The sequence below is a fragment of the Setaria viridis genome, chromosome 9 (genome assembly GCF_005286985.2).
Source record: "Setaria viridis chromosome 9, Setaria_viridis_v4.0, whole genome shotgun sequence".
In the NCBI taxonomy this organism is placed as follows: domain Eukaryota; kingdom Viridiplantae; phylum Streptophyta; class Magnoliopsida; order Poales; family Poaceae; genus Setaria; species Setaria viridis.
In genome coordinates, this window is record NC_048271.2 from 16,537,096 (window position 1) to 16,563,086 (window position 25,991).

A 25,991-nucleotide genomic window follows, 5' to 3' on the forward strand; every position below is an offset into this window, starting at 1 on the left:
ACTTGCTTAGTGGCCTGTGCCATGGGTTCATCTGATGAAGAGGATTCCACGACAATCGGCGCGGTGCTTGGACCAGCTCCCTGAGAAGAAATCGGTTGTCGGGAAGCGCCCGGTGTGCTGATGGCCTGCGACAAAGAATCAGTTAAATACATTACGCGGATACCCGAAGGAAATCCGTAAGGTAAGTACCGTACCTCAATGGATGAGGGCAGGGGCGCATTGGCATCCGATCGAGTTGTCGCCGATTGTGGTATTTCCATAGAGGTGCTCTGGGAAATACAGAGTTAAGAAAAGTTAATATTTAAATAACGATCGGAGATGGCAAAATTCGGACTTACCTGCATAGCTTTCAACAATAATGACGCGGCAGCCACTCCGGCTTGTGTGATGGCTTGAGTATCGGCACTTTGTGCGACCTGGGAAGGTGGTGCAGTCAAAGTTTCTGCCGATACGAGCACAGGAGGATCCTCCGATTCCGTACGAGCCCGGACTCGGCGACTGATTTTCTTGACGACCTTCTTATGAACCTTCTTCGATCGGCCAGCGATTATGTCAACTGACGGAGCGTCGTAGCCGATGAGTGGATAGGTGGTGTATGGATAGTTCTCTATTAGCCGACCGCTGCGGCTGTGCGTTGGAGGGGTCTGATTCTCGGCCTAAAGAAACAGTGAAATCATTAGTGCTCAATCATGTTGGGAAGAATAAAAATCGGCGATCAGAAATACCTCGGCGTTTGGATCAATGTTGGTTGGGTCTAGAAGGTTGCAGTATGCCGATGCTGAGTTGCAGAATAGAAATTTCTTCCATTCGGCCCACCAAAGTTTGAACGGATGGACGGCAAATGGAAATAATAGCCAATCATTCAAATTAATCGTACTAGAGTCCGGAATTCGGTCTCGCAGCCGACAGTAATCCAGGCCAGTTGTGAGCACATCTCTGAATTTGATTCGGCCAGCAAAATACACTTGTATCGGCAATTGACCCATGCCGAATTGTCATGCGGCAGTAGACGGGTTGTAGAATTCGTATGTAGGGGCATCTTTTCCCGAAAAGAAGTTGGCCGGTAGGAGCCCTGGTTTGATCAGTTCTTCATAAAGATCTTCATCAAACCGGCCAGAGGTTGAATCGAAGCAGGAGGGGAGCTCAAAGACTGGAATGTCTCGCTGGTATGGAAACCAGATGGTCGCGTCCTCATTAAATCCATTATAAAAGCACCGAAAGTACTCGGCTACCTATGTAGCAGAATACGCACAACCTGGAAAAGCTGACGCTGCTTCACCAAAAGACATGCATCGGCGACGCTCGGTAGGGTCCTCCGCCGATTCGATATTGGGAAACATCATATGGTCCACTGGCTGCCGGGTGATTCTGCTCATGTAAAGGTTCAGCCATAGATTGACGAACCACCAAGGCCCACCTGGGTTGCCGATTGGTTCTCCCTTGGAAAGTTTTGTGCCGATTTGATGGAGCATGTGGTACACGGCACCCAGAAGATGTTTCCCGAGAGGAATATGGCTTCCTCTGGACAGTGCTTCAGCTAAGGATTGGGTGTTGGTTGTTGGGCCGGCGGCTCTTCCACAAAAGAGGTGTTTTTCTAGCCACATCATCAGAAAAGCTGTGTGCTCCCTGTTCTCAACAGTACCGGTCTTCTTGTTACTATTGATAAAGCCCTTCCAGCCGCCGATTCCTATTGTGTCCAGCCGATGCGACGTTGTGGTCAAAAGGTGGAAGGGTGTGTCAGGGGAAGATATGTCCAGGCCGGTCAAGAGGACCACATCGGCCAGAGTGGGGGTCATAGGACCGTGTCCAAATAAGAACGCATTAAGTGCGTCAGACCAAAAATAGGAAGCCGCCATCACTAACGGTTCGTTCTTCTCCATTTGAGACAGGGAGAGGTTGATATATTGGCCGATTTTGAGCTCGTCCCACGAGACGCTCCTGGACGTGGCCACCCGTTGGTACCATTCCCTCCAACCCGGGGTTTCATTCGGCCAAGATCTGAAAGTGCTTGCCCATTGATCTAAGTTCATATCGGATTGTTTGAAAGGTATCCGGTCGGTTTCCAAGTTTATAAGATCTACCGGATCTGGGTCTCCCATAGGACCGAGGCAAACAAGGCCAGGACTTCCCGTAAGATGAATAGTGATTCTATGCCTTACCGCCTAAAAAAAAAAGGAAAATGCGTATGGGAATGTAAGAAGTAGATCTAAGATAAATACGTTGCCGATGGGGGAAGGATTCGGTATTTACCTCCGGGATGAAGTTCTGAGTAGTCGGTGTGGTCGCCGATACGGGTGTGGATGACGGGGTCGTGATAGGGATCGCCGTTGGGATTTCTGATGGAGCTTCTTCATCTGTGGATGAAGTGACGGTCGTCGCCACCACCACCGGAGGTGCTGTTTCTGGAGCATTGCGTGCGGGGGAGTTGCCGGACGGAGTCGCCATTGAAGGGAAGAAGAAACAGGAACTGGGACTAGAAAACTTCGATGGCAAGGGAAAGTGTTGAAAAAGAAGGATGCGCGTGCGTTGGGAAAAGAGACGTGAGCTTGAAGATGAGCTGCGGTGAAACGCTATTTATAGGATGCCTGAAGAGAGGGTAAAGATGGAATTTTCACCGCGCCGGCGCTTCGAGTTTTTCGGGGTAGTGGCTGTCGTGGGCGCCCGTTTCAAAAAATTGCAATGATCAGCCGGGAGACCGCGAAACGGAAGGATATTTTCACTGCGGCCGTTTCGGAGGGGAGGTTATAAAGAATTTCGAAGTAAAAGACTGTGTTTTACTCCGAAACTGGGGGGCATGTGTTGACGCCGGATTTCGTCACCAGTAGAATGGGCGCCAAGAAGAAAAGAAGTCGGAGAAGTACAGTCGGGAATCGGTCAAATGGTGCTATAATGAGGAATCGGCTGGCAACTTTTGCCTCGCTTCAGGGTGAATGCACCAGAATCCCAATCGGTAATCCTTTGCCGATGAGAAATCGGCCGATCAGGAAGATGGACTACTTGGGCCTGTATGGGCTTGGAAAGGGATGGAAGGATAAGGTGGAGGTCAGCCCACGAAGCGTGGTGTAACTAGCGTAGCACGAATTGTGCTTGTAGATATTTGTTTTCTGTTTGAATTAGAGATAAAGTTCTAGTCGGTTAAGAAGTTATCTGTACGGGGCTATAAATAGCTACCTTTGTAAATCTGTAAACACACAATCAATCAATACAACAAGTTACTTTCTTCTTCATACTTACTTTCGAGCAGGCGACTTCGCCGTTACTTTTTCTTCTCACGAGTTCGTGCGGGTTGGCAGGGCTGCATCATCTTGATCTCCGGCCGATTCTGTAAGTTCCGTTTATCGAGTAATATCTAAGCTTTAACTTCCGGCGCATCGCTGTTGTTTCGTTTAGATTTATTCATCAGTTATCGATATCAACTAGATTCATAGGTTTTTACCTGTTTTCCTAGTTTTTATCACCAATTATCCCGCTAGGAATCGGTAGTATCGGCTTTCATTATTTTCTGTCGTTAGATCCATTCATTGCCGATTAGATCTTTTCCTAGTGCTGTTATCACAAGCTTTGTACCGATTACTTTAGTATTTTTCTGTCTACAAGGCTACAGGGATCGTGCTGTCTTATAGCCGATTTCATTATCACAGTAAATCGGCCGATTCGCCGATAAGCTCTCTCGATCGGAAACTTAGCCGATCGTAGTTTCTGAACCTGACACGTGTTCTTCCTTGCCAATCAACAGGTCAGATTGGCTGGCACGCCGCGCGAACCGCACCAGGGCATTCACCCGAACAAGAGCTAAGCAGATTCTCCCGGGTCGTGTGTCGGTCGCTGGGATTCGGTTGACCGATTTCTAGCGCCAACACCCGGCAACCTACCGAGGGGGGTGCTCGAGGTAGTGTTTAGTGCGTGGGGCTCGCTGAGATCAGGAACTCGAAGACACGATTTAGACAGGTTCGGGCTGCTAGATTGCATAACACCCTACGTCCTGTGTGTTGGTTGTATTGAATTACTTTGGAGGGGGTCCCTGCCTCACCTTATATTGCCGAGGGCAGGGTTATAGGTCGGTTGTTTACAAGAATACTGGTCGGATTTGACTAGACAAGCCCTACTCTAATTGCTACGAGTAGTTTCCTAATCATCGACTAGTTCCTATCGTGCCACGTAGACAACGCCAACCTGCACTGTAGTATCCATGCCTGACACGTCTTGGTGTCTAGCCCTATATCTAGGACTATCCAAACCTTCTAGTGGGCCCATAGATGTATGTATGACAGGCCTGCAGCCACCGGATTCACCGTTCGTGAGCTCGGAGAGAAGGCCCAAGCCACCGGCGTCGCCCCCTCCGCCCTTCCTATCACTGCTTAGCTCAACGCTGGTGGCGCCCTCCCTGATCAAGCTTGGGGAAGACAACTTGAAGGGGAGTCAAGCCACCATGGATGTGGTAACCTCAAGCTCGGGAAGGCAAAATCTTGCAAGGTAAATGGACTTTTAACTCGATTTTGCTAGAGGGGGTGAGATAGGGTGGTGCAGCGGTGTGCGGCCGAAGGGGAAGAACAGGGGGAGGAGGGGAGGGGAGGAAGCGGTGTTTCCGTGGGCTGCATTTTTTTTTGTTGCGGGAAGAATGAGTGGGGCGAGAGGAACCATTACTGTTGTTTGTGGGCAAAACATTGTGAGGATCAGAATAGCTCTATAGACTATTTCTCTTGGACCCACCCATATAGATCGGTCGGTTCATATACATTGCTTCTACCCTAAATAGATCATCATCTTCCTCTCGACCTGATTTACTATCAGATGGGATGGGTCAGTGCCCTCTCATTAAGCAAATAGTCGAGAGCAATGCAAGCGCTATTGCGGATGGGGATGGCCGCAGCACAATGGATTGGCCATTCGTTGTTGATTCCAACGGCTGCTACCTCTATACTATGTTTCAAAATATAAGTTGTTTAAACTTTTCTACCTCAGCACAATTGATTAGGTACCAGCATCCACAACGTCATACCAATCATTAGAATATATCTTATTATTGCGTTAAATTAATAAATATGGTCAAAGTTCCTTAGGAGTAAGTTTATTTTGGAACGAAACAAGCAGTATATTCTGATGCCAGGTTATAGTTTGTTATTTCCTCTGCTATCACGTAATTAATTCTTATCATCTGCTTAGGTGTGTTGGTCGTTCCCGATTATATGCTTGTATCGTAAAACACTCTCCTTCGCAAATGAAACGCTTGCCCAAACAAGTTTCGAAAGGGAAAAAAAAGGACAGCCGACCACCTTTTCACGTTTGCTGCAGTGAAAGAGCAAGCAAACCGAGCAAACATGTTGAATTCGGAGCACGAGAAATGGGAGCCGCGGCCGGGTCGATCTCGTGCCGCGTGCATATCTCTGACATCTGAGTGTCCGCACAGCGACAGTGCGGCACCAGCGACAGCGGCGACCGGTCAACGTGAGGAAAAGCGTAAGGCCGGGGCCGGGGCGGCCCGCGGTGGCCGGTCGTGTTGCGCGGCTGACCCGGCCTGGCCGATGGACGTGCCAAAGGGCCGCCGCCCATGACGCCTGCGACGCGAGACTCGACGCCGTACGCGAAAATTCGATTCGGCGGTTGTGTACCGGGGAGGTGGTATGCCCCCACCATTAGATCTGAGATCGATGGAAACAATATAAGACAGAGTAGAGAGATTAGGAAAGAGATTATTAGTTCTCTAATCACCTGCTTGCCTATTTTTTTCTACCGCACGTCCACACGACCACGCCGGTTCTCTCTCTGTTGTCTCTGTCGTTTCATCTTCCCTTTTCTCTCTCTACTTCCTCTCGGAGAAAGAACCTGGATCCGGCGGTGGCAGCGAAAGACGATCGACGGATCCCTTCGGATCGATCAAGTCCGGCGCCGGCGCACGGGGGGATTCTCGGCGGTGGCCGGATCCGTAAAGACGAGCTTCTGCAATTTGCCCGGCACTCCTTCGACTTCCCCGGCGCCACCATGGAATTAGCAGGTCAAGGTGAGCATAGCCTTCTTTGAACTCCAGAGCGGCCAGTAGCCTGCCTCCGTAGAAAGACGGGGATGCATATCCGTGCTCCTCCCCGCCGGATCCTGACAGCTAGGCCCGTACCTACAAGTTGGAGGCCCTATAATGAAACCCGTAGGGAGACCCTAAATATTGAAAATGTGGCAAAACTAAAGAATTGTTTCACTTTAAGTATAAAAACACTATAAATTTTATTTCTTAAGATACTTAATTTTGGTATTACTGCAAAAGACGGGGATGCATATCAAATATTAATGCAAAAAAGTAAAGGTAGTACTCAAGCAACTAATTAACTAACCTCATGTTCTACCGAAAAGCATCATTCTTTTGGTATTCGTGAAGTGAAATCCTCAGTTATATCTTCATACTTAATTTTCTCTAAGATATCATTTTCAAGTGCAATTATCGCTAATGCAATGAGTCTTTCTTGTGTGATGGTAGCTCGTAAGCAGCAGATGCAACCGTGTGATGGTGTGCAACGAAAAAACTCAAACCAGCAAAATCAATCAACTAACAAACCAGCAAAATCAATCAACTAGTGTCAGGGGCCTCAAGGGCATTATTCATGCGTGTGTATTGGCTATTAGGCTTTCAAGTTGCTGGGCTTTCATACGTGCATGTGCAGTCTTTTTTATATTTGATTAAGCTTTGTCAGTTAGTACTAATTAGAGATTTGGAGACCCTGAACCGTCGCCCATGTTGCACCTGCTAGTGTACGGGCCTGCTGACAGCGACAGGGTCCGAAAGGCGACGGCGCTCGTGAAGACCGGCGGCGGCGGGTTTGTGACAGCGCTTGTTGGATCCACGCCCTTCCCCAACATTCCGCGACATGGTGATTGGTGAATCCATGGCAGGTGTGGTATGCAAACGATGCATCCGCATCCTTCCCCACAGTTGCCTTCCAGTGACTGCGGGTGCGAGGGTCCTCGACATCTGCCAGGACTTGGTGCCTTCCCCAAGCTTCCCACGGCGAACAACTGCCGGCAAGCATCACGCCGACGAGCTCCGCATCTCATGGATTTTTTGTTGTGTTCTCTCTGATTTTCTAAAGAATTTGGGTATCATAAAAAATGCCCGTCAAATTTAGATTGGACCAAATGAAATAGTTAGGGGAGTGAAGTAGCCTAAATTTTGATCAAGGGTTAAGCGGACAAAGCTAACAACTGGGAGGAGTAAAATTGACTTTTTCCTATTTTCTAAATGAAAAGTTAAAGTTCCACGGTCCCACAGGCTGGAAATGAGAGGGGTTCCTTGGTCCACTTATACTATTACTACTTCGTGTCTAAAGCACGTCTATTAACTCATCACTACTGGAAAAACTGATTATTTGTCCCGAGTCTCAGTACCGGTTGCATTTTGACCCGGTACTAATGTGAGCATTATTACCGGGCCAACGGATAGTTCACAAGGAGTCGCCCGTGAAGCCCTTCAACAACCGGTACTAAAGGGTCCACATTAGTACCGGTTGGTGCCCCCAACCGGTACTAATGTGCCACCACCCCTTTAGTAGGTTCAGGGTACCAACCGGTACTAATGTGGGGCACATTAGTACCGGTTGAGGCCGCAACCCGATACTAATGTGCCACCCCACTTTAATACCGGGTGGGGGTACCAACCGGTACTAATGTGGGTGCCACCAACCGGTACTAAATTTTCTCCTATAAATCCGCCTCCTTCTTCCTCCTGCTCGAGCCATTCATCACGGCTTGAGCTTCACCCTATCCATGGCGCCATACGGGAGATGCTGCCGGATTGAAGACCATTTATTGGAGATTTCACTCATTCAAGTGTTCTAAAGGTTAGAAACTTCATCCTCCCTTGATACATGGTTAGTATAGTAAGTTTTATGCTTTAGAGTTAGAGTAATTTGTGATTTTTAGAATAAGGTACAATGGAGAAAATTTTTATTTATATGAATGCGTTATTTAGAGCTCATATTTGTGATTTTTTTAAATATATGCACCATTTTGTATAAAATTATAGGAAATTCTAGGAAATAATGTTAACTTAGTACTCCTCCTCCGCCGTCGGCGACACGAGACCATGAGGCAGCACGCGTGTACAGATGAGGAGACGAGGCGACATGGAGGAGGGAACGCGCGAACCAAGGAACCACCACCAACCCGGTGGTCGACGCGGGAGACACGGGGCCGCACCCCTCCGCGCACCGCACGCACGCCAAGAGAGTTGGTGGTGGGGAGGAGAACAAGGTGGCAAGAGATAGAGGAACGGAGGCGCGCCACCATGGTGGCAGCCAAGCACGGGGTGCTGCGCGACGCGAGCAAGCTTACCTGGATGTGACGGGCCAAACGGTCACGCTTGCGCATCCGCGGCGAGACGATGCTTGACGCGGCCGCAGTCCAAGGTTTGAAATCTCGCCGCGATCGGCTTCGATCCGGCCAGCTGTGCACTGGGAACACTACCCTCCTCCTAGTAGGCTAGTTGCATAGGTTAACACATAGTACTACCGTTGCAAGAGGCACAAGTTGTAGCAAATACTATTAACTTAGAAAGAAATTCTTGAACTAGCTAGAATTTATATAAAATCATGTTAATTCTTAGAAATGTATAAAAATAAGTAAAAATTACATCATGTTAATAAGCAATTACGTCATCAAATTGTAGGAAATAATGTTAATTTCTCACTAATCCAAAAAAATTTCTATATTCTCTAGCTAATTCAACATTTTTCTATATAAACTTTAATGGTATTTGTTTCATATTTTTTATGTTTCATTTATAATTGTAAGGATGATTAGAATATCTTTGGTTGGGTAATATTTTGTAGATGGATCGGCAATGGATGTACAATGCAGACAAACGTTCCATGGAATACATTAATAGCTTGCGTGGTTTTCTTGATTAGGTAGAATCCAACAAATCGCCGTCTGGTTTCATTTATTGTCCATACAAAAATTGCAAAAATGAGATTGATTACTCATCCAAAAAGACTATTCATGCCCACATATACGGTTATGGATTCATGCCTAAATTATTTTGTTTGGATACAGTTATAGATTAATGCCTAAATTATTTTGTTTGGACCAAGCACGGGGAAAGAGGAGTTATGATGGATGATGATGATGATGAAGAAGACGATAACATTCCTGACTGGATTCAAGAAGGTGCCTTTGCAGATGCTCCAATGGGCAAGGCTGAAGAAGAGATGGGCGAGACAGAAGGTCCTATCGAAGATCTAGATCAGGTGTTGCGAGATGCAAAGGAAGACTGTGAGAATGTAAATGAGTCAAAAAAGTTCGAGCGTATGTTAGATGATCATAATAAATTGTTGTACCCAGATTGCAAACGAAGACACAAAAAGTTGGGTACCATACTAGAAATGCTACAATGGAAGGCAAAAAATAGAGTTTCTGACCAGGGTTTTGTTGAGTTAAAAAATTATAAAGAATATGCTTCCCGAGGGGAACGAATTGCTGTCCTCAACGTACGAAGTAAAAAAGTTTGTTTGCCCTCTGGGTTTGGAGGTACAAAAGATACATGCATGTCCTATTGACTATATCCTCTATCACGGTGAGGAATACGAGAAATTGGAGGCTTATCTTGTGTGCAAAGCGCTGCGTTATAAGATCACGCGAGATGACCCCGGTGATGTTGAGGAGCAGGCCATCAAGAAGAAAGTTCCTGCGAAGGTAATGTCGTATTTTCCTGTAGTATCACGGTTGAAGCGTTTGTTCAGAAACAAGGCACATGCAAAGTTGATGAGTTGGCAAAAAGAAGAAACATAAGCAAGATGAAATGATCAGACGCCCCCGCTGATGGGTCCTAGTGGAGAACAGTTGATAGAGAAGTTCCCGAGTTTGAAAAGGATGCAAGGAACATACGGTTTGGTTTAAGTACAGATGGATTCAATCTATTCGGTGAGTTCAGTAGTGGTCGTAGCACTTGGCCTGTGACCTTATTTATGTTCAACCTTCCGCCGTGGATGTGCATGAAGCGGAAGTTCATTATGATGCCGATAAATATCCAAGGTCAAAACAACCTGGCAATGACACTGATGTTTACCTAAGACCGTTGGTTGAACTTCTACTGTTATGGAAGGAAGAATGTGTACGTGTGTGGGATGAGGACAAAGAGGAGGCTTTTAATCTACGAGCATTGTTGTTCATAACCATCAATGATTGGTCGGCGCTTGGTAATCTGTCCGGACAGTCAAATAAGGGATTTTGAGCCTACACGCATTGTTTCGATGATACTTGCAGCATGTATTTGAAATGCTATAGGAAGGTTGTGCATACGAGCCATCGTCGATTTCTTCCTGCTAAGCACCCGTTAAGAAAGAAAGGGAAGCATTTTGAAGGGGAGGAACAAAAACATACTAAGCCTGTTCACCGTAATGGTAAATGTGTATTTTCTATGATAAAGGATGTGAGGGTAGTATTTGGCAAGGGCTCTAGTAGCCAACCTGTTCTGAATGACGAGGACGGACATGCACCCATGTGGAAGAAGTCTATATTTTAGGAGCTACCTTATTGGGAAGTCCTTTAGGTCCATAATGCAATTGATGTGATGCACCTGATGAACAATCTTTGCGTGAACGTGCTTGACTTTTTGGGTATATATGGAAAGGCAAAGGATACAATTGAAGCACGTCGGTACCTAAAACGTATGAAACAACAAGATGGCCTACACTCGAAAAAGAGAGATGATGGTCATTACTTGCATCCTGCCAGTTACACTCTCAGTAAGGAAGAGAAAGAAAGCATGTTTGAGTGCTTGAATAGTATCAAGATCCCATCGGGCTACTCCTCAAATATACAGGCAATAATAAATTTTAAATAGAAGAAATTCAGAAATCTAAACGCCCATGACTGCCATGTCTTGATGACACAATTGCTGATGATACAATTGCTGCCTATTGCACTGAGGGGTATTCTACCAGAGAATGTGAGAATGGCAATCATGAAGCTATGTGCATTCCTCAACATGATTTCTCAAAAGGCAATCCATCCGAGCAATCTACTAAAGCTGCAAAATGATGTGGTGCAATGCCTAGTCAGTTTTGAGATGGTCTTTCCACCTTCCTTCTTTAATATCATGACCCACCTTCTAGTCCACCTTGCTGAAGAGATTTTGTTCCCGGTCCTGTATTTCTACAAAATATGTTCCCTTTTGAGATATTTATGGCAGTTCTGAAGAAGTATGTTCGTAATTGTGCCCATCCAAAAGGAAGCATCGCAAAGGGATATGGAACAAAGGAGGTCATTGAGTTTTGTGTTGACTTTATTGACGACCTGAGTTTGATTGGAGTCCCTGTATCATGCCATGAGGGGAGACTGAAGGGTAAGGGCACACTAGGGAGGAAAGCTTGGATGGACATTGATGATGATACATTTCGTAAAGCACACTTCATGGTCCTGCAACAATCACCCCTGGTCGCTCCATATATGGAGGAGCATAGGGCTATTGTACGGTCCTCAAACTAAGGGAAGACTAAGGCCTAGATTACACGTCATCACATTGACACTTTCGCCTCTTGGGTGCGGTGATGACTGATGGGTGATGACACGATTGAAGAACAACTAGCATGGTTGGCTAAGGTTCATCTATCTCAGTATCTACATTCCAAGAATACAGGATAAATGGGTACACATTTAATATTAGAACCCAAGACCAAAAGAGCACAAACCAAAATAGTGGTGTTCGTATAGATGCAATAGATAACAATGGAAAAAAAAAGGCAGATACTATGGTGTCATTGAGGAGATCTGGGAACTCGACCCTCTGTTTCGGTGCCAATGGGTGAAACTTACTGGAGGAGGCGTAACGACAGACAACTATGGGATGACAATAGTGGACCTCAACAAGATTGTATATAGAGACGAATCATTCATCCTAGCCAATGATGTGACTCAAGTTTTCTACGTGAAGGACATGTCAAGCAAACCAATAAGGAAGGGTGCTAACAAGTCAGATGACTAGCCAAAGCGTCACATAGTTCTTCCAGGGAAAAGAAAAACCATTGGAGTTAAGGACAAGTCTGATATTTCAGAACATTATGATCAGTTCGATGATCTTCCTCCATTTTCAGTCAAGGTTGACCCAAACATCATATTAGCCAAAAAGGACGCTCCATACTTACGCCACGATCACAACCAAGGGACGTTCGTCAAGAGGTTAACGTTCCATTAGATGATGTTGCGTAATGTATTTGAACCATTATGTTGTGTATTTAGTTATCAACAAAGGGATTAATATAATAATGCATTATAATGATATGTCATGTATTCGTTGGGTTTATTAATAATACTATTTGCAAAAATCTCACCCTATTAAACAAGAACTGATTTTTTGCATGGTTAAAATATTAAATATTTCAATTTTTTAAGCACCATTAAATATTAAACAATAAATTTACGTACAATTAAACAAGTACATAATTAAGTCATGGTAAACATGTTAATAACACTACAGGCACTATTCTTCTAAATTTTTGCATGGTCAAAATACCTGTTTTTTCAAATTTTAAAGTTAAACATAAGTATTATGACCATTATAACCTATTACTAAGTTAAAATTAATAACTTAACAAGTTTGATATTTGACCGCATATGATATGTTTATAGTGTATATCTAATAAACATGAAGCTACCAATTGTTTTTTCCAATTTTTATGAGTGTTATTTGATTTACTATGCAATAAATTAATACAATAGCAATTGTCAAAAAAAAAAAAAAAAAAACATGTTTGGCAGAAAACCGAAACAGGACTATGCAACCCCTTTAGTACTGGGGTCTTTTCGTTTCACGTGCGTGGAACATCCTTTAGTACCAGGTGGGGGAAACACCCGGTACTAAAGGGGGGCCTTTAGTACTGGGTGTTTCCCGCACTCGGTACTAAAGGCCCTTTAGTACCGAGTCCCTTTTTGCCCGGTACTAGGGGGGTTAAGGCCGGCGCCCCTTCTTCTCCCTCAACACTTAGGCGCATTTCCCACACAGCACGTCCTCCTCGCTCGATCCGCCACCGCCATCTTGTTGCCTCATCCTGCCGCGTTGCCCCCTCGTCGACCCTGCCGCCGCCCGGCCCCCGACGCCGCCGACCCCGTACGTCGCCACCCTTGCACATCTCTGCCCTCGCCATTGCTGCCCCCGCACGTCGTTGCTGCGCTCGGCCCCATCGTCGACCGCCACCCTCGGCCCCTCTAGTGCCGCGCCTCCCCGGCCCCTGCATGAGCGCGACAAGACCCGCGGCCGGCCGTACTGTCATTTTTTTAAAAAAAAATTCTGCTGCATTAGACATTGTAGGAAATTTGTAGGAAATTATCTAGAAACTGTAGGACATTTGTATCAGTGTTCGAAATCATGTTAATTTAGAAAAAATCATGTCAATATATAACTTAAAAAAGTAATATAATTATGCCATTTTTTCTTTTTATTTCTCCAGTATTAGAAAATAGCTAGAAATTGTAGAAAAAATTATTTAATTAGCTAGAAAATATAGAAAAATTATTGAGGTAGCTAGAAATTATAGAAAGTCCTGTTAAATCTTAAAAATGTATAAAAATAAGTGAAAATTACTTTGATACTTTTAGAAATTTGCAATTAGCTGTAAATATTTTTGTAGTCAATTATTGTATAAGTGTTTCATTCTATTTTTGTTGCTATTTTCTAGCAATTCACTGTAAATATTATTGGTAGTTATTTATTTTAACAAAACTGTAGTTGCCTATGATGGATCAAATATTTGTAGTTCTATTAGTGTTGGCATCCTGAACCATATATTTTTGTAGCCAATTTTCGTATAAGTGTTTCATTATTTTTTTTGTCATTTTATAGCATTTGACAGTAAATACTGTTGGTAGTCATTTATTCTAACAAATTGTATAAGTTCTAGCCATTCTTAGAATAAATCCTACTATTTCTTAGAATAATTCCTTTTATATTATATTAGTCGTTTATATTGTAATAAATTGTATAAGTATAGTCATTTATAGTCACCAAATGTATAAATATTAGCAATTGTATAAGTGTTTCATTCTTTTTGAAATGTTTAAGTATTAGTCATTCATTTTGATAGTCATTTATTGTAACAAAATTGTATAAGTTTTAGTCATTCTTAGATTAAATTCTACTATTTCTTAGAATAATTCCTTTTATATTATACTAGTTACAATGGCACGATCAGAGGATGAGCAGGCCTGAATGGCCGGGGAATACATAATGCAGTTGATTGCTGAAGGTGGCAAAAATGATCAACCAAATGAAGAGGTCGATCATAGCCAGAGTGACACCTACCTCAACATGTTTGGTGATGGCAATGAGGAGCAACTAATTGCCAAGGAAGGCAATGAGGAGGAAAAAAATGCCGAGGGAGGCAATAATGGGAAACAAGGTGAGGTATAGCAATTATTATACATAAACATTATTTGAATTCTCTACTTATCAAGATTACTCGGAATTAGTAGTGCTTGTCGTTTTTGAGCTATCTGGATCGAGCAGCAGGCCTAAACGGAAATGAGGAAAGAAGAAGAAGTTAGAGGGCCATATCATCATCACGAAAATTGCTGAAGATGGTGAACCAATTGCTCCTGCCAATGCTAAGACTAAATTGGTGAATCAAATTGGGTTTCTTGTCAGAGATAACATCTCAATAAACTTTCAGAATTGGAAAAGCCTTGAAATCAATGATAGCATTGCTTCCACAAGCATGGTCCGCATAAGCACGGTACCTAACCGAGAGAAGGAAATGATATGGGAACAGTTAAAAGAAAACTTCACATTCGAAGGTGTAGATGAAGACAAAGTGAAAGATTGGGGCTTCAAGAAGGGTGCAATTGCTTTTCAGATGTACAAGAAAAACCTGAACAAATAGTACATAAAGAAGGGGCTTAAACCTGATTTCACGAAGCATCCAAAGTTAAGAGATCACTGGGATTCCTTTGTACAGTTCAAGCAGTCGGAAAAGAGCACTAAGACAGCTCAGACCAATACTGACAATACTCACAAGAAGAAATACTTTCATCATCTTGGGACAGGAGGTTACTAGTCGGGGATCATGAAATGGCAGAGGATGGAAGATGATATAATTGCCAGGGGAATAGTACAATAGACTCTCGAATGATCGAAGCGAGCAAAGAATTGGTATTATGCTCATGGCGGCACGCTCAATCCCAAAGATGGATCATTTGTGTTCGGCCAAGAATTAAGAGAAGCGGCTACGAGGTTTGTTGACTTAATAAAGGCAATGGCCGATGGATCTTTTGTGCTTGATCGAGAGAAGGACGAGCTGACTATGGCACTTGGTAATCCCAAACATACTGGATGTTGTCGAGGCAAAGGAGTAATTTCATGGAAGTTTGCCTTTCATGAGCATATTGATTCATACAGAAGTCCCTAAAGACGTAAGGCCGAACACGCACGACAGCTGCGAGAGTTGCAAGAACATGTAGCTTTGACAGAGACAAGAATGGAGGAAGCAATCGACCAACGTGTTGTGCTACCTCTTAGCTAACAAGCTAGTGAACAAGCAGCTGCTGTAGCATCAGGGGCACATATCGACGTAAGCTCCTCTCAGCGTCGAAGCAGTGTCGCTTCCACGGAAGCTCCAGCTCGAGGATCTTGTGACATACTTGAGGACAACCAACACCACCCCATGGACGACATCATTGGGAGAGCTCCTTGTGAGCTTGTTACTCCCGTGAAAAATAAGCTCATCGTGGTGGCTTATGGTGTGGCTGAGCAACCGACGTAAGGCCAAACACTTCATGGCGTGGAGATTCCAGCTCACGATTACGCCAAAGTTGGGGTGGATCGAGTGGTCAATGGTTGGGACAACCTGGAACTGGAGATCCCTAGAGGTGACGAGAAAAGAATCTAGAAGAAGCCATCCATGGTTGGATTCTATGGCCCAAGTGTTACATAAGGATTGTGCAACCAAATCCCCCTGACCTTGGGATCATCTCCTCAAGGCTTAAGGGCAATATCATATACGCCATCTTCCAAGGCACCCTCTCCACTACCAGACAGGAATCCTAGTATGAGTCCACTACCAGACAGGGATCCTAGCATGAGTCCACCTCCCCCTGCTATGAGCATGGCTACACGACGAAAGACACCTCCAGTTCCATCTACTGCGGCTATGAAGAAGAAGAAAAGGTAGAAGGAGAAGCAACCAGAGCCCAAGTATCCATGTGATATGACAGATGAGGAACTCCGCGCAATAGTGGATACTGAGGTAAAAGATTTCTTCACAAGGGAGAAGCCAAAGGAAGATCCACCAGTTGATAAGGGTAAAATCTAGGCTTTCATCAGAAGCATGGAGGTGGAGCAAAGGAAACAGCAAGAGAAACCACCTCTATCTGACTACGATAGACAAATAACAAAAGCTTCTCAGAAGAGGAAGAAAAGTGGTTCAACTATTCCACAACTCGGAACCCAATCCAACCAATCGGTTGCCCCAATTCAAGTGCTTTCTAAGTTTGATAAGAATCTACTACAATTCGCCAAAGATACAATTCTCATCGCAGCTCAACTTCGAGGGGAGGATGACATCCCAAAGCACCCTGGATCTGCTAAATGAAAATATGAGTATGGGAAACTGCTTGTGTGGCCTCAGTTGGTGGACCATCTCCCAACGAAGATGTACAAGTTGCACCAATGGTACATGGAGGCTTCAGCCAATAGTTTTTTCGTGCTCGAAGTTCGGATTGGAGATCAACATTATTTTCGTGGGGAAGACATCATAAATGTACCACTGGAGGAACTGTATTACCTATACAATTAATATGCACTTGACAAGTCACTCATCAGTTCCTAGGTTCTGTAAGTCTTTAATTTGCTCTAACTTCAAAATCCCCGCTCTAGTCATTGTGCGATGTCTTAACTCCTATTCGATTTCGTATCATGCAGGATGGAGATTCTAACTTGTTGGAGGAAAGGATAATATGACGTAGGATTCATGGATCCCGATGTTATATACAAGTCAACTCTAAGAGATAAACCAAATCGGACATTGAAGAATATATATAAGTTCCTCAACAAGCAACATTACAAGAGTACATACTACTACTGTACAACTTCAAGTGAGCGTGTTTTCCATCTCTTTCTTTTTCGAACTAGCAGTTAAACATAAGATTAACTAGCTTTAATTTGGTTGTACAACTTCCATTGGATACTCATTGTTTTCGTGCCTGATACGAGCTTCGTATATGTCTTGGACTCTTTGAGGAAACCAAAAGTTGAATACAAAGACCTCATAGACGTTCTGAACAAAGCATAGGCTCGATTCCGTCAAAATCACGTGGATAAATTTAAGGAGGAACTTTATTAGAAGACTAATTTCCCAGTATGTGTTGAATTTTCACATCTCGTGACACTTCCTTAAACACAACAAATATTTCATAAATTTTTTCCATATATATAGTGTTGAAGATAGGAGCCGGGTAACAATTTATGCTGATACTATGTATGTGAGTTCATCCATAGCTTTGTAGGTCCGAAGCGTATGACCGACCGTGAGTTAACCGTACGTATATAAAATTCATAACAATAAATTAGTTCTAATTGTGCAAACCTATTGATCTACTATATATAATAACCTTTTCCATGACACAGATGATGTACAGGAAGCAAAGAGTCCTGGACACGGACTGCATCAGAGCAGTTCAAGAACAACTCTGTGGATTTCTTCTGGACGAGTTAGTAAATCTAGCGGGGAGTTTCATAATGATGGATCAAATCTACATCACCGTAAGGACTCGGGTTCAGAATAGTAGATACGAAATGTTGAACATGGAAAGTTGAGGCAATGTAATATTATTCATATATGTGTATGCACAATATGTATGTGTATATATATAATAGTATCTTAAATGTAATATTAAATATAAATACACCTTTATATATATTAGTGTATTAAAACTAGTATACGTAAAGAAAACAAATATGAAATATGAATACAAAATAAAGAAACAGAAAAGAAAATAAGACCGATTGATCTCCTCGACTGGTATTAGAGAGTTCCATTTAGTAAGGTTTATTTCAACCGGTACTAGGACCCTCGAACTACCAGTTTCTCCGTAGTGCATTGACATCCAATAATTAATTTCCCGCACAAATCTCAACGCAAGAATCCAAGGCCTCCCGAAATGACCAGCGGAGTACGTACCCTCCGAATTGCTCCGTCCCGCCGTACGGCTTGCTACTATAACAAGGGGCCGCCTGTACGCACGCGCCTGGCTTTACATGTTGCCATATATATGCTGCCGCCTTGCATGTGATAGGCGGCCTTCTGTGTCACTGTCGGTGCACTGCACTTCTGTAGCTTAAATGCACTGCTCACTCTGTTTCAAGTCGCCTCGGTCTAGAGATCTACGTCGTAAAATTTATATATATTTATATATATATATATTAGGAAATCCGCAAATAAGAAGAGTAATTAATCCTAGTGAGGAGCAGCCCCACATGCAAGGAAAACAAAATTTAATTAAGGTGTGGATCAACTTTGGATAACTTTAGCACTAAGTGTGCTGCCTTCGAGAAGGGAGATCCACGAAAATCAGTACAGAGCCTCCACAAGGAGAAGAACAAAGAGAAGGAGAAGAAGGGAGATTGGAGAGGAAAACTTGCAACAGAGCAAGAGAGAGAAGCGGCAGAGCATCATTCTTAGTGCCTTCAATCTGTTGTTCCACCACTCTTTGGTGAGGTTTTTCATACCCTAACTTGTAGTCCTCAAATCTTGTTGTTGTTGTCCAAGATGGTGACATCTTAATGAATGTGAACCTCTAGTGCTATCTAGAGAAGAATTTATTGTATTCTCACAAGCATGTAGTAGAAGAAGATTTAGCTGATTTGGTCCCGTGGTTTTTCCCCGATTTGGGGTTTTCCACGTTAAATCTGGTTAAACCTGGTGTCCGTTAAATCTGGTGTTGATGATATTTCAGCTGCAATGGCTGACGGTATCCAGTTGCAATTGCTGATATATCCCTACTGCAATTTCCTCCAAATATATGTGGTGCATATGTTGCCTTTTGTGAATAGGTTGACATAATGTGCTTGCTGAAATTATTCACTTCCGCTGTTACGCTAACCTGCCCCAAAACAATTTACGATTCAAAATGGAAGAAATATCTGCTACAAGTGGATACAAACGGAGATGATCGGTTATATAAATACCCTCTAAAGCTCTAACAGTGGATATTACTGACGTGGATCCGGCCAATGTCATATAACAAGGATGAATAGTTACTTTGGCGGTTGGACTCAAAGCCCAAGCAATACGAATTTGTTTGATTGCTCGTTCTGCCACAATCGACTTAAGAACACATTCCACTTTGGAATTCTGGAGCCGTGTTCGAAAAAATTTTAGGCTTCTTATCTAAGAAATGGAATGTGAAAAACATGTGAATATTTGGAGGTAAGATTCCCGGAATCACATCCCATTTTATCATCGTGCGTTTGGCCCTTCCTCTTCCTCGCATCTCATCCGAGAAACGCGAGAAAACCACCACTTCTATCCGCTACCGGCCTCAGCATGGAGCTAGAGGACGCGCGCTAGAATCACAAGAATCCGACAGCAGCCGACACGCGCTTTCCAACGCCGACTCCGCGAGTCGCACGAGCAAATGAGCGCAAGAAACGAGTCACGCTCACGCCCCACAGTTCCCTCGCAGTGATGGGGCCGGGTCTAACACCGCGGCGAGCCGACCGACGCCAAAGCACGTACGTGCCATGCATGCACGGGTACGACGTCCTCGTGGTACTGACGCTTGCTTGACCTGACCCGCGTGTGACCCGACCGGGCTGCCTCCAGAGACCGCGCGTGCGCGATGCGTCCCCGGCCGGCCCGTCCGAGAAGTGCCGGCGCGTGTGCTGCTGGCGACGGACGGATCCCGGCGGCGTCGTCTTGCCCGCCGGCCAGCCGGCCTGATTGTTCGCCGCTTCGTCAGAAAAATTTGGTGCCAGTGGCTAGAACATGTCTGTTGCTCGCACCTGCCAGGAATCTTGGGCCACCAAAAATACCATCTGTACTAGCGGGTGCTCGGTCGCTAGCACAGATCACTCTTTTGGTGGGCGATGTTAGCCACCCGCTAGCACAGATGGTTTCTGTACTGGCAGCTGCTACGAATATGTATTTTCCCATTCAATATATTATTTTCCATGAATTATTTATTATTTATATTTCTCATCAGTTTTTAGCTATCAAATTGAAATATGTTTCTCCAACCACATAATAACAAACTTGAATAATAAATAATTCACATTATTAAAAACTGCATCATACATAATATATAATTCACATTATTAAAAATCCAACATTTGGAATAGAGCTGTTCTTTGCTATGCTAATATTACAACTACTACGCCCATCTACGAAGATTTGTGCACTCATCCGCCATCAACATGCCATCTTTATCAAAGAATGCTCCATCCTCGTGACAAATCTCGTGTAGGATAAACCTCGCCATGTTTGTACAAATGTTATCGATTTGTTTGTTTTCGATCTTGCTATAGTTACTTTCAATGGTAGGCGTCTGCATGTATATAATAAATAAAGATTAGGATGTATTACCATTAGGAAGTTAGCACATGGCAGTGTATAAGAGACTTCCGTCTTCAGGGTTCATCCGGTACCTCCCATTATTAATTTCTGATGAACTCGCACACATAATATCCGCATAGTAAGAAGCCGGAAGGTTGCTTGTGGCACTGCACACAAATAGAAAAATGATGAGTTGTTATTAATAACAAGTCTACATTATATAAAAAACCAAAATTTTATGTTCTCATGAATCTATGATACATTATTTTCATAGATTTCATCCCTTTTGGATTGTGGACCCCGCCTTTTAGTATGTAAAGCTTGTACGTACTTTGAAGATATAAAGACAAGAGTTAGTAATACAACTTAGGTGCATAGAATGTCAACATGCATTTAAGTACTGTCGAGAAATATCTTACTTTTGTATAATGCCTACAAAATCCTTGTACCGATAGCTGGTTGAGTCAAGAACCACTGCTTCTCCTAGCTTGGGTAAAATAATGATGCAAATCCAGTGGTCTTTACATTATATTAAAATAATTTAAATTATAGACGACATTAAATAGCACTAGTATATATATAGTAATTAAAATTAGCTTACTCAAAACCGTAAGGAGCTATGATATAATCCTTGTTAGTCTTTTTCTTCATTACTTTTGCAATGTATACGGACACTTTGTGCATTTCTTCTCTCTGGACCTTTTTTTATAGCATCTTTTTCCATTTGTGTCTCTACTACTTCTATTTGTGCTTTGATTGTTTTCATCATTTTGAGCATGTGCTCTGACTCTCTTATTCGTACGCTACCTTAAACCTACCGTGTGTCAATTCTTCCTCCCACCATTGCATTCTGCAGAATAGGTTGCTCAGGTACCTGACATAAAAATATGTATATATTTAAAACTCGTGTATGTGGTACATATGGACTTACGAGCACAATACGGAATTGAGATTCACGTCGAGATGTCATCGACGGTTAAGTCTGTGCAAATCCTCGAAATCGATCACAATCTAGTACGGTAGAACGCCAAGGAAAACCTTAGTTGGGACATGCGCGGTGATTGCTCGAATGCCTTGCTTCATTGCATTCATGATCCATCCATGCAGTTTATTCAGTTTCCATGGGCCCTTCAAGAGATCCCACCGATACAAGAATGGTTTGCCATGCTCATAATCCATTGGGACATCATCTGACACAAAGAAATTGAGGCTTTGAGCATTTTCCTTTTGCCTAGAGGCGCTACGAGTTACAGATTTTTCACCGAAAGATAAAGCCTCCTTCTTCAATACGTTTAAAAACTTGTCGACATCTGCTAATGGAGCCTTTTCATATGTGCTGACCATACAAGGTACTGCTGGCCTCTTGGGAGGTGGAGATGCTGGCGAAGGCGATGTTGGATCATTAACTTCTAAATCATCTACCCGTTCATCGCCTTCTAGTGTTGATGTCCCATCATCCTCATTAAGAGGTTCTAGGACAGGTGATAGCATTGGCTGCTCATCCTCATTGTTAGCTCCCTGCACATGTGACAATGTCGGTTGCTCCGTGTCAACATTTGAATCTGAAAGGGATAGTTCTTGGCTCGGCCGTGAGGTTTCAGACGATGCATACAAAATGCTATCTCAGCGATGCCATAGTATGTACTGGTTCATCGTATCACCGAGAACCTCAATCCTTCATCAGTAGGGATGTCTATCTCGCACGACTCATCCAATGCCGCAACAACTTGCACCCAGGCGTATTCTGGCAGGGTTGCCTTTGGGAACACATGACCCGTTACTGCCATGCCGGTTGCGACCTCTCGAAACATATTTTATTTACTTCCATAAGGTATAACCAACTTGCATGGTGTATCCACTTGTATGTCATCAATGGGATACCTCATGTTTGCAATGGAGCCAGCACTACTCAGAGCAATGAATCTTGTCTGGGCAAGTAGCATGGTTGGTTCTGCCTGTCATTGACCATCGAATATTGTCAAGTCAGCCATCGTTTGGCTCGTCGCATGGTTGACCAAGAACTCTAAGAGATCCTACTTGGCGATTTCTCTCCTCTTCTCTTCAAGGTTTTTCTTATAACAGTCGCGCTTCCAGTAGCTTGCTTGGTCATTGGGGAATGCTTTACCCCAGGGCAATGTTGATGACATCCCTCGAACACGCCCAAAGTGCTCCGAAGTTCCGATCACGGCGGTTAGCTGATCTTTCTCCCTGTCGGGCCTGAAAAAACTTTTGTTTTGCGCCTCGGCAAGCTATTCCAACCTCTCGTAAATTAGCTCTGTTGAGGGGTGTTTGAATTTAACCTTGATGTCAGGTGTTACAGTTGGAATTCGAGCTAGTACCCAATTCCTGTTGCGCTCATCCAAGCCTGCAAACATATCCGGTAAACCAGCTCTCCTCGTTCTTCTTCCTCATTCCTCCATTTAGCAATCTTAGCAGCATACCCTCCCACACCCAAGTGATGGGGGTTCTCGGTGGCTTTCATAGCCTTCACGGTATTTCATTCGCTCAGGGCTTTTGCTTCCGGCATGTTCTTCTGTTGTTTGAACTTTTCCCACATTTCCAAAGAAATCTTATTGAAATTAGCATTCTTTCTTTATTAAGAGTAGACCTCCAATTCCTGAAATATCTCCCAAGGAGGCCCTCGGCAAAGTTTCTTGCAAATTTCTCTTGACTTTCAGGAAAAGTGAACATTTCTTTTACTGTGGCCCACAATACATCCTTTGTAGTGGTAGGCACCTTCTTCCACTTACTAGTCGTGATCCAGGTCTGCAATTTATCCCTAATAATAGCTCCACATATGTTTTGAAACCTAGCAGATATCCCCTCAAGTAATATGGGCTCACCTTTGGTGCCAAGCTCTTCTATTACGAGACTGCCTTATTCAGGGATCTGGTTTCGGCTTCGTTGCCCACATTTCCTTTTTGGATTACTACTAGAAGTAGTAGTAGCCGAAGGTTGTGGTGCAGAGGCAGCTACCTTCTCTTCATGCAGAGTAGATGTTCTACGATGTCACGGCGGGGAATGCACCAGGAATTGGTCATTGTTCTATAGAGAAAATAATAGTTGGAGTTTATCATCTTCATGTCAACAACAAACATAACACTAGCTAGTATATGAATGTGCATGCAGGTACCTGATGATCCGCGGTTGGATCGTATTCAGGGTCATCTACATCTGGACGCCTGCGAGACCTAGGTGGGCTTGGTTCATACTCAGGTGGAGTAGAATACGATCCACAATCGTTGTCAGAATCTGAATCTTTCTCAGAGGATTCAACACTGTTCTCATTGTGGTCCATCGCTGTTAATACACAAAATTGTAATACTTGCAAGTAAAAACTATTTATAGATTTATACATATCAATATCATCAATTTAAACATTTATACACATCAATATCGGGAAGGGGGCCGCGGTGTCACACGGGAGGAGGGTGGCGGCACTTCTGGACAAGGGACGCGGCGGCGCACAAGGAGGCGGCTGCGGCGGCGCTCCGGGAGGCGCGGTGGCACATGGGTCAGCGGCGGCGGCGGCAAGGTGCCCTAATCGCGCGTCATATAGGAGAGATCTACACTGGAGGGCAGCGTTAGCGCCCACCAGCACAGCTTTTTTGTGATGGCGGGTGTCATTAAGCACCCGCCAGCAAAGATTTTTCAGCAAATTTCAAACATTTTGAATACTTGCTAAGTAAGTTCAAAATTATTTGAAACTTCTACACCTGAACATAAATGTTTTATAGTGCTTGTAAAAATTATATTTTCATAAATAACACAAAAGTTTTTGAGTAGTTAGTTCACATGTCACTATAGGTTGAGACTCCTCGTGAGTTACAGGGTGATTATAACTTAGATATCCATTTGGAAGGACGTACTGTTATACTATCTTAAAATTGTCTTATTATTTTTGGTCCATGTTGGTGCACTGGTAAAGTGGTTACATGCCAAATATCATGATTGTTGGATCAAATTATATTTTATTAAAATTTAGTTAAATAGAAAAGTAAATGGATTTCATGTTAAACCTTTTAAACAGTTCCATATTTAAGAAAATTCCATGATTTGAGATAAAAACTAAAATGAATCTTTACCAGAAAATACCAAATCCAAAGGGGAAGGTGGATTATACCATTCCATCTAGGTTTAATTTAATTTTAATAAAATATAAATTTGTTGAATAATCATGATAATTGGCATGTAACCACTTTACCAGTGCACCAACATGGATCAAGCGTCCTTCCCAAATGGATATCCAAGTCATAATCACCCTATAACTCATGAGGTGTTTCAACCTATAGTGACATGTGAACTAACTAGTCAAAACATTTGTGTTATGTATGAAAATATATTTTTTACATTCACTATACAACATTTATGTCCAGGTGTAGAAGTTTGAAACAATTTTGAACTTATTTAGCAAGTATTTAAATTGTTTGAAATTTGGTGAAAACTTTGTGCTGGCAGGTACTTAATGCCACTCGCTAGCACAGATCGTCTGTGCTGGCGGGTGCTAATGTCACCCGCCAGCACAGAGGAGCGCTAGCATTGATGCCTCCCTACAAAGGTGGGGGAGCACCTGAAATTTTCTAAGTCCTGGCGTTGTGAACGGAAATTACGCTGTTAGGCTGCTCGACTCCGCCGTGGCCCCCAAGCGCCGCCGGCCTCCTCCCGAGCGCCACCTGCTCCCTGCCGAGCCGCCTCTTATCCCTGCCGAGCCTCCTTGTCCCCGCCGGGCCACCTCCCCTAGCGCCGCCTCTTCCTCAAGTTGTTGTAGAACGCTTGAATGCGCTTTCTCCAATTGTTGCTTGTCCTTGTCGACGAATCTTTTCATTCCAATGGTACCTCTCCTGGACAATCTGCCCTCGTGTCGAGATTCCGGTAAACCAATAGCTCTCTTATCTTTTATGTAATCTATGCAGCAATCAACACTCTCTTCTATAAGGTAGCTCTTGATCATGCTACCCTCTGGAAAGGTCTTGTTTCTCATGTATCCATTGAGAGTCAACATGGACCGTCCGTATGTCTACATCTGATAGAAGTACATAGGATCTAGTTCAGTTATTTGCTAGACCATGAGATGTTCCATGATATCAAAAAAGGACGGAGGGAAGTACATCTCGAGCTGGGCCTGAGTTTCCAACACAAATAGCTGAAGCCTAGCCAACTCGACACAATCGATTACTTTCTGCGAAATCACATTGAAGAAGTAACACATTCGTGTGATAACCATCTTTACGAATACTAGTTTGATTGCCCGGATCACAATAGCAAGAAAAACTATGATTCTCACATGGCAATCATAAGAGTTATGGCCGGCAAGCGTCATGTCCTTCAATGAGATTATTGACCGGATGTTTGATGAGAATCCGGTCGGCACTTTCAACCCGCGCAAGCACTTGCACATAGTCAATCTCTCATCTGGTGTTAAGTTGTAGCTAGCCGGTGGAAGGTATTGCTTACCATTAGGAAGTTCTT

The 25,991-nt window shown here is 43.6% G+C and overlaps 1 long non-coding RNA gene across 1 annotated transcript; it reads left to right on the plus strand.

Moving 5' to 3' along the window:
* The first annotated feature begins 5,355 nt into the window (after positions 1–5,355).
* LOC117836916 (uncharacterized) lies at positions 5,356–7,250 on the plus strand. Its single transcript, XR_004636201.2, has 2 exons — positions 5,356–5,998; positions 6,738–7,250. It is a non-coding gene; the product is annotated as an uncharacterized lncRNA (long non-coding RNA).
* The last annotated feature ends 18,741 nt before the right edge of the window (positions 7,251–25,991 follow it).